The sequence below is a fragment of the Oncorhynchus mykiss genome, chromosome 15, assembly GCF_057628025.1.
Source record: "Oncorhynchus mykiss isolate SJ-2025 chromosome 15, ASM5762802v1, whole genome shotgun sequence".
NCBI lineage: Eukaryota > Metazoa > Chordata > Actinopteri > Salmoniformes > Salmonidae > Oncorhynchus > Oncorhynchus mykiss.
Window position 1 is genome coordinate 31022605 of NC_143036.1, and position 10642 is coordinate 31033246.

Below are 10642 nucleotides of genomic sequence, written 5' to 3' on the forward strand. Positions count from 1 at the left end.
AAATGACTTCCATCAGTCATGACAGACGTGACATTCCATATTGGTAAGAACGCGGGAGCGGGTGTTTGATTACTGCGTTCGGAATTGATGGGAATAAAGCCCGCGCTGTCACTCTCTATGCCTCGCATTGCTTTCTCGGTATGTTTCCGATTGAAAAGATGTCCATCTCCATCCATGAGGTTTAGCAATAACACCCCGGAAACTCAATCCCTCCAGTTCAGATCACCACATCTAAATGATCCGTTACGTGGACAGCCACATTGAAAAGCCTGGGGGGGGGGAGACACACATCCTATTACTGATCTCCTAATTGATATGCATGTCCTTCTCCCACATTCTGTCTTCCCAGAAAGAAAAACACATTTCCTTAGCCTCCCTCGTTCATTCCATAGCAGGGTGACACTCTTGTGACATATATAAGACAGTCGTATTTCCTGTTGTTCCTTTCGGTGGTAGGTCACAGTACCTCCTGAGCGTGACGAGCTGTAATGACACCTCCAGCTCCCTACTACATACCGTACGTGCTGCGACGCAACACTCTGAGTTCTGCAGACAAAAGGCACGGTGACGGATGACAACACGGTGGGCAATGGAGAAAAGGTTGACAAGAAAAGTATGGGAGTCCATGGCGCTGCAATCCAAACAACAATTTGTGTCAACCCTGCCTTTTGACCTTGAAATATTAGACTCTAGTGTACAACACCAGGAGAATTCATATGTGACGTGTTGCTGTCTGTCTTATGTAAAACCACAACCTAACCACATGAAAAGAGTAATATGTGAAAAAGTTGTTTCAACACTGCTTCATTTAAAATAATATAGTCTGTAGTAGTGAACCCTGTAAACATTTACAATTGAGTCATATAGCAGACTCTTATCCTGCGACATATAGCAGTGAGTGCATACATTTTCATATTTTGTTTGTACTAGTCCCCCAATGGAATCGAAACCACAAACCTGGCGTTGCAAGTGCCACACTCTAACAACTGAGCCACACGGGGCCAAAAATGAGTCGTTAGCACGTCCCCGGAACGTCATGAAACGGTTGCCTAAAGTGGTCAGGACGTTGTGTCGTGGTCCCCTCAAGGTTTTTGTCTAGTTTCAAGTTTCAAAGTTTAAGCCACTATCACAGGACACAACAGGTGTAATACAGTACAATGAAATTCTTACCCTGAGAGCTCTTTCCCAACAATGCTGTGATGATAATAATAATAATAATAATAATACAGATAATAATAGAAATTGAATACATATTACAAATAAAAACATTTTATCCCCAAGGATGTTTTTGGGAAGTTGTGTCATTGTCCCCTGGAGTTTTTTGTCTAGTCCCATGCTTGTTCCGGGGGATGCAAAGAAACATTCATCCCAGGGCACGCACACCCTAGTTCCGTTACACAGCACCCTTTGCTACTGTTGCCAAGCCCATCAAGGGGTTGATTGGTGAACCACTGATCCATTCACACACACAAACAATGTTCCTAACATAATGTTTTCAACTTACATATTTGATTACATTGAGTACATTTATACAGAAAGTATTACTCAACATGTCCTCTCCTGGGATTTGAACTCACAACCTCTTGGTTCACAGCATTCTGAGCTTCCTGCTACACCACCATGTCTGTGGCAATAACTGTTTTCACCTGTATTCCTACACTTTGGACGTAAATCTCAGCTCTGTTAAAAATACACTCAAGAAAAAAACTTCTGTTTATCATAGTGATTCAGAGTAACATTAAAACAGAATAATACATTTAAACTCAGTAGGGTATAACCTTTTACAATTACTATGTAGTTAAAATGTAACAACCTTTGCAGACAATAGGCTAACCACTCAAGGAAGTCCGGAGAATGGTCCCCACCACAGTTGAAACATTTTCCATTCACAGATTCTTCAGTACCATACTTCTTTCTCCCTTTCTGCAAACACTTGAAATGTGGCCATATCTTTTACAATTCCCACATTGTAGTGGTTTGGACACAAATTAAACTCTCACCGGTGGAGTCACCTCAAACAACAATAGTATCGGTAAGCTTTTCTCCTTCATTCTATTTACCATACCATTCAAAGTAGCCACCCTTTGCCTTCATGACAGCTTTGCACACACTTGGCATTCTCTCAATCAGCTTCATGAGGAATGCTTTTCCAACAGTCTTGAAGGAGTTCCCACATATGCTGAGCACTTGGTGGCTGCTTTTCCTTCACTCTGCGGTCCAACTCATCCCAAACCATCTCAGCTGGGTTGAGGTCGGGTGATTGTGGAGGCCAGGTCATCTGATGCAGCACTCCATCACTCTCCATGGTCAAATTGCCTTTACACAGCCTGAAGGTGTGTTTCGGTCAAACCAGATGGGATGGCGTATCACTGCAGAATGCTGTGGTAGCCATGCTGGTTGTGTGCCTTGAATTCTAAATAAATCACCCACAGTGTCACTAGCAAAGCACCCCCACACCATCACACCTCCTCCTCCATGCTTCACATTGGGAACCACACATGCAGAGATGATCCGTTCACCTACCTTGCATCTGAGAAAGACACGCCAGTTGGAGCCAAAAATCTCAAATTTGGACTAATCAGATCAAAGAACAGATTTCCACCGGTCTAATGTCCATTGCGTGTGTTTCTTGGCCCAAGTGAGTCTCTTCTTCTTCTTCGTGTCTTTTAGTAGTGGTTTCTTTGCAGAAATTTGACCATGGCCTGATTCACGCAGTCTCCTCTGAACAGTTGATGTTGAGATGTGACTGTTACTTAAGCTCTATGAAGCATTTATTTGGGCTGCGATCTGAGGTACGGTTAATTTTAATGAACTTATCCTCTGCAGCAGAGGTAACTCTGGGTCTTCCTTTCCTGTGGCGGTCCTCATGAGAGCCAGTTTCATCATAGCGCTTGATGGTTTTTGCGACTGCACTTGAAGAAACTTTAAAAGACAAAGGGTGGTTACTTTGAAGAATCTCAAATGTGAAATATATTTTGATTTGTTTAACACATTTTTGGTTACTACATGATTCCATATGTGTTATTTCGTAGCTTTGATGTCTTCACTGTTATTCTACAATGTAGAACATAGTTTTTAAAAAATAAAGAAAAACCCTGCAATGAGTAGGTGTGTCCAAACGTTTGACTGGTACTATACATCTAACGAGACTCTAGCTGTTTGAAGCTGGTGTAGAAAATTGAAAGTCAAAGATGCAAAATCAAAACGTAATAAATGTAATCGAAATTGTAATCTACGTAATCCCCAAAAGTGAGTATTTATCATGAGAGGCCCATAAACAATAACGAGTAATGCTGCATACTCCAAGAAAGGATAACATCTCACCTTTCTGGTCAAATAGTTATCAATTGCTGAGGTGTAGTCACTTTTGAGGACACAAGCTCAGGTACACAGTACAAATGTGATAGAAATATGACACATTTTTATGCGATGTATTTCTTATTCAACAAAACTGGATGAAGAAGGCTTGTAATGACTTACATGCATTCTAAAGATAGTCAAATCAAATGATTCAACAACTGTAAGATGTCACCTTCCTCATAACTGTAAAATACATATTTGTATGTTCCGTGTTCTCCCTTGATCCAAATGTCTGCCGCCATCACTGAACGTCTCACAGAGCTCTAGCTTGGCTTCCTGAACTCGCTAGGAACTCACCTTTCATCCCATATCAAACACGCAAAGTTTGTTTTTTGTTTAAAATCTATTCATTATTTTCGATTAATGGCTATAAATCAATATTTGAATGTGCTACAGTGATGACCTCTCCCCTGCTGCCCTAAGATGTAAGGATTGCAGGCATGTGTGCCTGTGGCTGTGTTGTAGGGCTCAGACAGTGGTTGATGGACAGTCAGAAGAGCGAATGAAATGGTAAGAGGGACATCCCAGCTTGAAAAAGTTAGTAGAAACCAGTACCAGAACCACACAGGTCCCCTAAACAGGGAACTTTACATCTAAGAACGGGAAGCATAGAAAACATGCATATAGAATAGAACAGATCTAATGCTTCTTAGACTATCTGTCCATGAGAATGGCAGTTCTATAACTCACATTTCTGTACATATTTCTCTATCAAACACTTCTTAGTGTCAGACAATGGGAGATATCTCTGTGGTGGATACCAATAAACAAAACAAAATTGATCTCCAGGCAAGTTATACACATTGCAGTTTTGATACTTCTCACATTCCAACCTAACATCGCATTCCTAATTTAGCTTACAATATCCACTGAAGTTGACGGTTTGTCATCATTAGGTTCCACTTGCAATTTTAGCAAAGATGATGATTACAATCAGAAAATTAATTACGTCATCTAATTATACTGCTAAATTGCACCTCATTATGCTTATCCGGCTGACTCGCAAGTATGCGGTACACATGATTAAGTAGCACTTACACAGACACTTTAAGTGGTCAGCATTAATTCTCTCATAGCTCCGTCATCATTGGTGAGCCAAAATTATCTAACGTGATTACTACGCATAAAAGCAGGATGTTGCTAAACATTTTGCTAAAAATGGTGCCATGCTGAGATACCTTGTGCGTCACCTGTAATTAGTCCTAAGTGGAGACTCAGCACCCGGAGGGACAGGAGTAGAATATAAGAGCACTAAATTGCTGGAGGCCTTTTACAGCAATACTCTTTGTTGCTTGGAGCTACATTCGCCTGGATTCCACTGTAGTGCGTTGAATACAGTGTTATAGGGTAGAACATAGAGGTGGTAACTGGGAGCACAAATTTCATTCACCAATGCCTAAGAAAGGCCAACAAAATATATAATTGTGTGTTAGCATGTGATTGCTTGCATGCTGCCAAGTGGATTGCAGAGTTCCCATAAAGTGGGCGCTTGTTGAGAAAGAGACAGGGTGGTCTGAGTGATCTATTGTCAGGGATGGGGAGTAACTGATTACATGTCATCAGTAATCTGATTCCAAAAAAGCAATAATATTATAATCAGATTGCAGGTACTTTTGAAAAACAACTTCTTGGAATACTTTTAAATTCAGAAAGAATGTTTGCAAAAAAATATATTGACACCATTCTGTTTTCTCAATGACATTCAGTTCAGCATTGAAAAAAGGCATAACTTTAAGTTTGTTAACCTGAGTCAGTCTGACCATAGCTCAGACTACTATGATGACATACCAAATGTGTTTGATGGATCCTTTTTTTCTTCTTCTAATGCCTCTTAAGGGGGAAGTAGCCGGAAAGTAACTAAAAGTAATCAGATTACGTTACAGAGTTTGGGTAATCCAAAAGTTACATCACTGATTACAATTTTGGACAGGTAACTGTAACCAATTACATTTAGAATGTAAACTACTCAACCCTGTCGATTATCTATGCATTACGTCTGTAGACTTTGACATAAAGATCTTGATGCAGTTGTGAAGTACCAATGGCTAATTGTTCATGTACAGTCAGGTGCAAAATGATTGGGACCCTTGATAAAGAGCAGAAAATACTATAAAATAAATAATACAAATACTGAACTATATTGTATTCTAAAAGAAATGAGACAAATGATATTGTATACCCTATATAATTGCTCAGAAAAAAGGATATTTAGTTAAACAAGTAATACAAAAAGTCTTAAGAAGATAGGGGACAAGATTAATCTCAACCCTGTTTTCAATACTCCAGCACCCTGCTCTTGTGAAGGTAACGACACTGAGCCTTTTTCTACAATGCTTTATGAGATTGGAGAACACATTGGGATGGACCGTTTCTCCATAAAGAATCTTTCCACATCCTTGATATCCTTCGTCTGCACTTATGGACTGCCTTCTTCAATTCAAACCACAGGTTTTAAATGGGGTTCAAGTCTGGAGACAGCCATTGCAACATTTTTGATGTGTACCTGGGATTATTGTTTTGCTGGTGGCTAAATGTCACTTGTGGCTAAGTGTCAACTTCCTTGCAGAGGCAACCAGATTTTTTGGCAAAAAATTATTTGGTCAAATTCATGATGCCATTTACCTTAAGACCTGTTACGGCTAGGGGTTCCACTAGCGGAACGTTTCGACAACATCCGGTGAAATTGCAGAGCGCAAAATTATTATTTTTTTATTAGAAATATTTGACTTTCATACAATCACAAGTGCAATACACCAAATTAAAGCTCAACTTCTTGTTAATCCAGCCACCGTGTCAGATTTCAAAAAGGCTTTACGGCGAAAGCAAACCAAAGCGATTATCTGAGGACAGCACCCCGGACGTGAAAATACCGCCCCCTAGCCCGAAGAGGTTTTAACAGGAGTCCCAGGACCAGTGCAAGCAAAATAACCCCATAACATCAAAGATCCACCACCATATTTTACAGTAAGTATGAGGTACTTTTCTGCATATTTTGTACTTTTTCGACGTCAAATCCACCACTGGTGTGCGTTGTCAACGCATTCCCATTGGGCACAAACTGGTTGAATCAACGTTGTTTCAATGTAATTTGTCGAAGTATTGCGACATGGAATCTATGTGGAAAATGCATTTTCTGGGACAGTACAGTTTTCCACTCATAAGTTGTCCACAAATGGAGCTACAAGTATTGCATGTGACTTGTTTCTCTCCATTTCCTACCAAGAGGCAATCTCATTTCTCTCTGCCAGATATGCTGGATGGTGCCTACTCAGTACATTATAGTTTACCACCTGGAGAGTCTGGACCAGGAGGCACCTCCCTAGTGGGCACCCGTATCAGAGAGAGTCTCTGTCTAAGGATTCCTTCCCTGTGCTGTTGTCCTTTTCTCCAAGCTGGTTCTCCATGGATGGCCGATTTTTCTCTACTGCTTTTCTCAATGTTTCTCAACACTTTTCTTTTGCAAAAGACAGGTCAGCAATTGACTCGATTCATCCAAAGGATGACGTGAACAGCTGGGTGAAAAGACGACAAGTTTTTATTGACAATGTAATTGGGTGAGATTCAATTATCTGACCACTACATTTACTGTACCACGGACCAATAGAGTGGCATGACACATAAATAATGGAGACACTCCACCGGAGGTCTTAAATCTGTGAAATTGTTTCTCCCTTAAAATGGTTCTGCAGTAATAAACCACACTGATTGTTATCTCAGTGTAATTGACATCTGCATTGCCTCAAATAACAATTCATTAACAGAGGTGGTTTCCTCGTATAAACAAACACAGGGCGAGGACTTGACTAGCAGTGTCCGCTGAGAGAAGGGCTACATTCTGTCACAAACAACCTGGTGAGAGGAGGCAGCCTGTTTCCCCACAAAAACATCACAAGCTCACATGGTGCTCTCCCAATGGAATCTGATGGACCACCTGCTCATCACAACGAGTCGAGCTCACAGATGTTGCCAGTTAGAGCCACCTCGTTAATGCTGAAACCAAACTGAAGCTGAAATGACGAGCACCAACAAAGGGAACGCTGAGACTTTGATGATGGCGTACTAACAGACCAAAACTTTAAGGAAACCTTCATAATGCAAGTTCACAAACCCTCTCAAGTAACACAGAAATAGATCAGGAGGGGACTGAGGGGAATATACAAAGAAAATGGGAAAAAGTGGTTCAAGCTTACAATGAAAGCAGCAAAAAAGCTGTAGCACACAGGAGAAGGCAACACAAGGAATGGATCACGACAGAAACGGAAAATTATTGAGGAAAGAAGGGACCTTGTAGGAATACACTCTTAGAAAAAAAGGTGCTAAGTAGAACCGTACAGTGTTCTTCGGTTTGTCCCCATAGGGCAGGGCTGCCCAACCCGCTTGCTGGAGATCTACCGTCCTGTGGGTTCTCAGTCCAACCCTAATTTAACACACTGGATTCTACTAATTAGCTGCTCAACAAGACCTTAACTAGCTGAATCAGAACTGCTAAATTAGGGTTGGACTGAAAACCTGCAGGACAGTAGATATCCAGGAAGAGGGTTGGGCAGCCCTGCCATAGGGGAACCCTTTTTTGTGCTGTGTAGAACCCTTTGCAGAGTGTTCTATCTAGAACCCTCTACGTAGGGTTCTTCAAAGAACCCCCTGTATATGGCTCTACCTAGAACCCTCTATGCAGGGTTCTACCAAATATTGTTTAATCGTCTAAAGGTTCTTTCCAGAACTGCCTATGAAGAGTTCTACCGAGAACCCATATAACAATACAAATATCATAAGGCCTTTCTTTGAGGGTGTAGTTATAGCCTAACATAGTGGTGTTAGGAATCTCCTGGTTTACAGGCCACATCAGGCCTGCAAGTCACATTATGCTGGCTGGCAAAGTGATGTGTAATTTCTAAAATAATTCAGCCAGAGTTCGGATATCCAACAAGTGGAATTGTTAATCACCTGCAACCTGCATTCAAAATGACTGCCAGGATAGGGAAGATTGAATACTGAGACTACCTCAATCTTCTAAACTGGAATGACCATCTTAGTAACGGGTGCAATAAATCCGACAGATTGGATTAGTTTAGAAAACTGTATGTTATTTATATGTAACATAAAATGTATTAACCAATCAATGTAAATACAAAAACACAGATATTACAGTAAAACAAACTATTCAGAAAGTCTCACTGCAACAGAGCATGCTGGGATATATGATATATGGTTCTATGTAGAACACTTCTTGACTTCCGAAGAATCATCAAAGAATGTTTCTTCCAAAACAGTTCTTAAGATGTTAAAGGTTCTAGGTAGAACCCTTTGCCTTACAAAGAACCCTTGTCACGACTTCCGCCGAAGTTGGTCCCTCTCCTTGTTCGGGCGGCGTTCAGCGGTCGAAGTCTCCGACCTTCCAGTCATCGCTGATCCACTTTTCATTTTCCATTGGTTTAGTCTTGCCTTCCATCACACCTGGTTCCAATCCCATCAATTACCTGTTGTGTATTTAACCCTCTGTACCCCCTCTTGTCGGTAATTGTTTTCTTGTAGTGCTTGTGCACGGTATGCTGGTATTACCGGGTTTTGTTTGACCCATTTATTTATATTGTTCTGTGGACGGTGGTTTATGGATATTAAACGACACCGTTGTAAATCAGTTTCCGCTCTCCTGTGCCTGACTTCTCTGCCGCCAGTACGCACCTCACTACAACCCTCGTCTTCCAAAAAGGTTATTCTGATCAACACGGTTCTTGATAGAACCCTATCCCTCTGCAAAGAACCCTTTGGAACCCTTTTTCCTAAGAGTGTAGCTGTACATTGGACTTCAGAGGTAAGATGGGGAGGTCCAAGACAATGTCGCACAGAACAATCAAAGCTTCATCAGCATAGCTTTCATTATAGGTGAGCCCAAATTATCTAATGTGATTACAAAGCATAAAAGCAGTATGTTGCTGAAAATGCTGCCTTGCTGAGATTCCTTGTGCGTAACTAGTCCAAAGTGGAGACTCAGCACCCGCAAGGAAAGGAGTAGAATATAAGAGCAATAACTTGCTGGAGGCATCTTCTTCCTTGGAGCTACATTAGCCTGGAACACACTGTAGGTGTTTAATGCAGTGCTGTAGGGTAGAGTGTAGAGCACTGGGAGCACAAATTGCAGAGTTTGCCCTAAGTTATCTTGTTCACCAGACACTTCCTCTCAAAGCCTAAGAGTGGCCCAAATATATATAATTGTGTGTTAGCAAGTGATTGCTTGCATGCTGCAAAGTGAATTGCAGAATTCCCATGAATTGGGCGCTTGTTGAGAAAGAGACAGGGTGGTTGCTGTCCATGGTGCTGATTTGACAAGCGTGTGGTGCTGAACCGAGAGCAACACTCTTACTCACAGCTAGCCACCCGCGTCATCCTCCGGTTTCTAGCGCCGTCTTCTACTCACAGGGTTTTTCAACCATGTTCACACTCAAATCTACGGCGTCTCGCCACCTTGAAAGCATGTGGTTTGACAAACCAAGTAACAATAAGAGATACACCTTGACTGCTTGATCAATAACCAAAACCTAATTCTCATTCTGGCAGTCGTTGGCAACCCCTACTACCCTCTACACCCTCAGTTTGAGAGGGTTCCCTATGACCGGAACTTCAGAATGCCCATGGCCAAGAAGAATGTTTTCAAACATTCATTCCTTCCTTGTGCTGTTGGACTACTAAATGCATAGTAAATTGTATTAGCATATGTACTGATCTATCCAGTGCAGTTGGGACAGCGGTCAGTTGTGAGTGAATGTGCCAATGTCCTCTGTTTTTAATGTCTGCAACATGTTGGACTGACTGGTTTAAATGTGTATAATGTGAAAATGTATGTCTGTGATCCTTTAAATGGCAGGTGATGCCAAAGAAAAATGTCCACCCTCGATGCACAATAAAGTTTTATTCTATTGAAAATCATGATAAAGTGTTGAGTTTTAAGTTTTAATTCCGTGTTGTATTTTGTAAGGTGGGTGCTGGTAATGAATTATGTGAATTTAATTAAGCAAGCATCTAGAGAGATTTAAACAATTTCCAGAACAGTGTCCTGCTGGAGAAGACTAATGGCGTTCAGTCAAAATAAACTTGATTATAAATGACGTTCACCCACTTGTGCTGAGATGGATTCAATTAAAATAGCTTTTGTGTGAAAAATTAATAGACAATGTTATAGGAGTTCTGGTGAGGGATGGGTAAATCGCCATAGTTGGTCGCGTTTGTTTGGCATTTTAAAATTGTCATTTTCAAACACTATTACCACCGTTCCTCTCGCGCACAA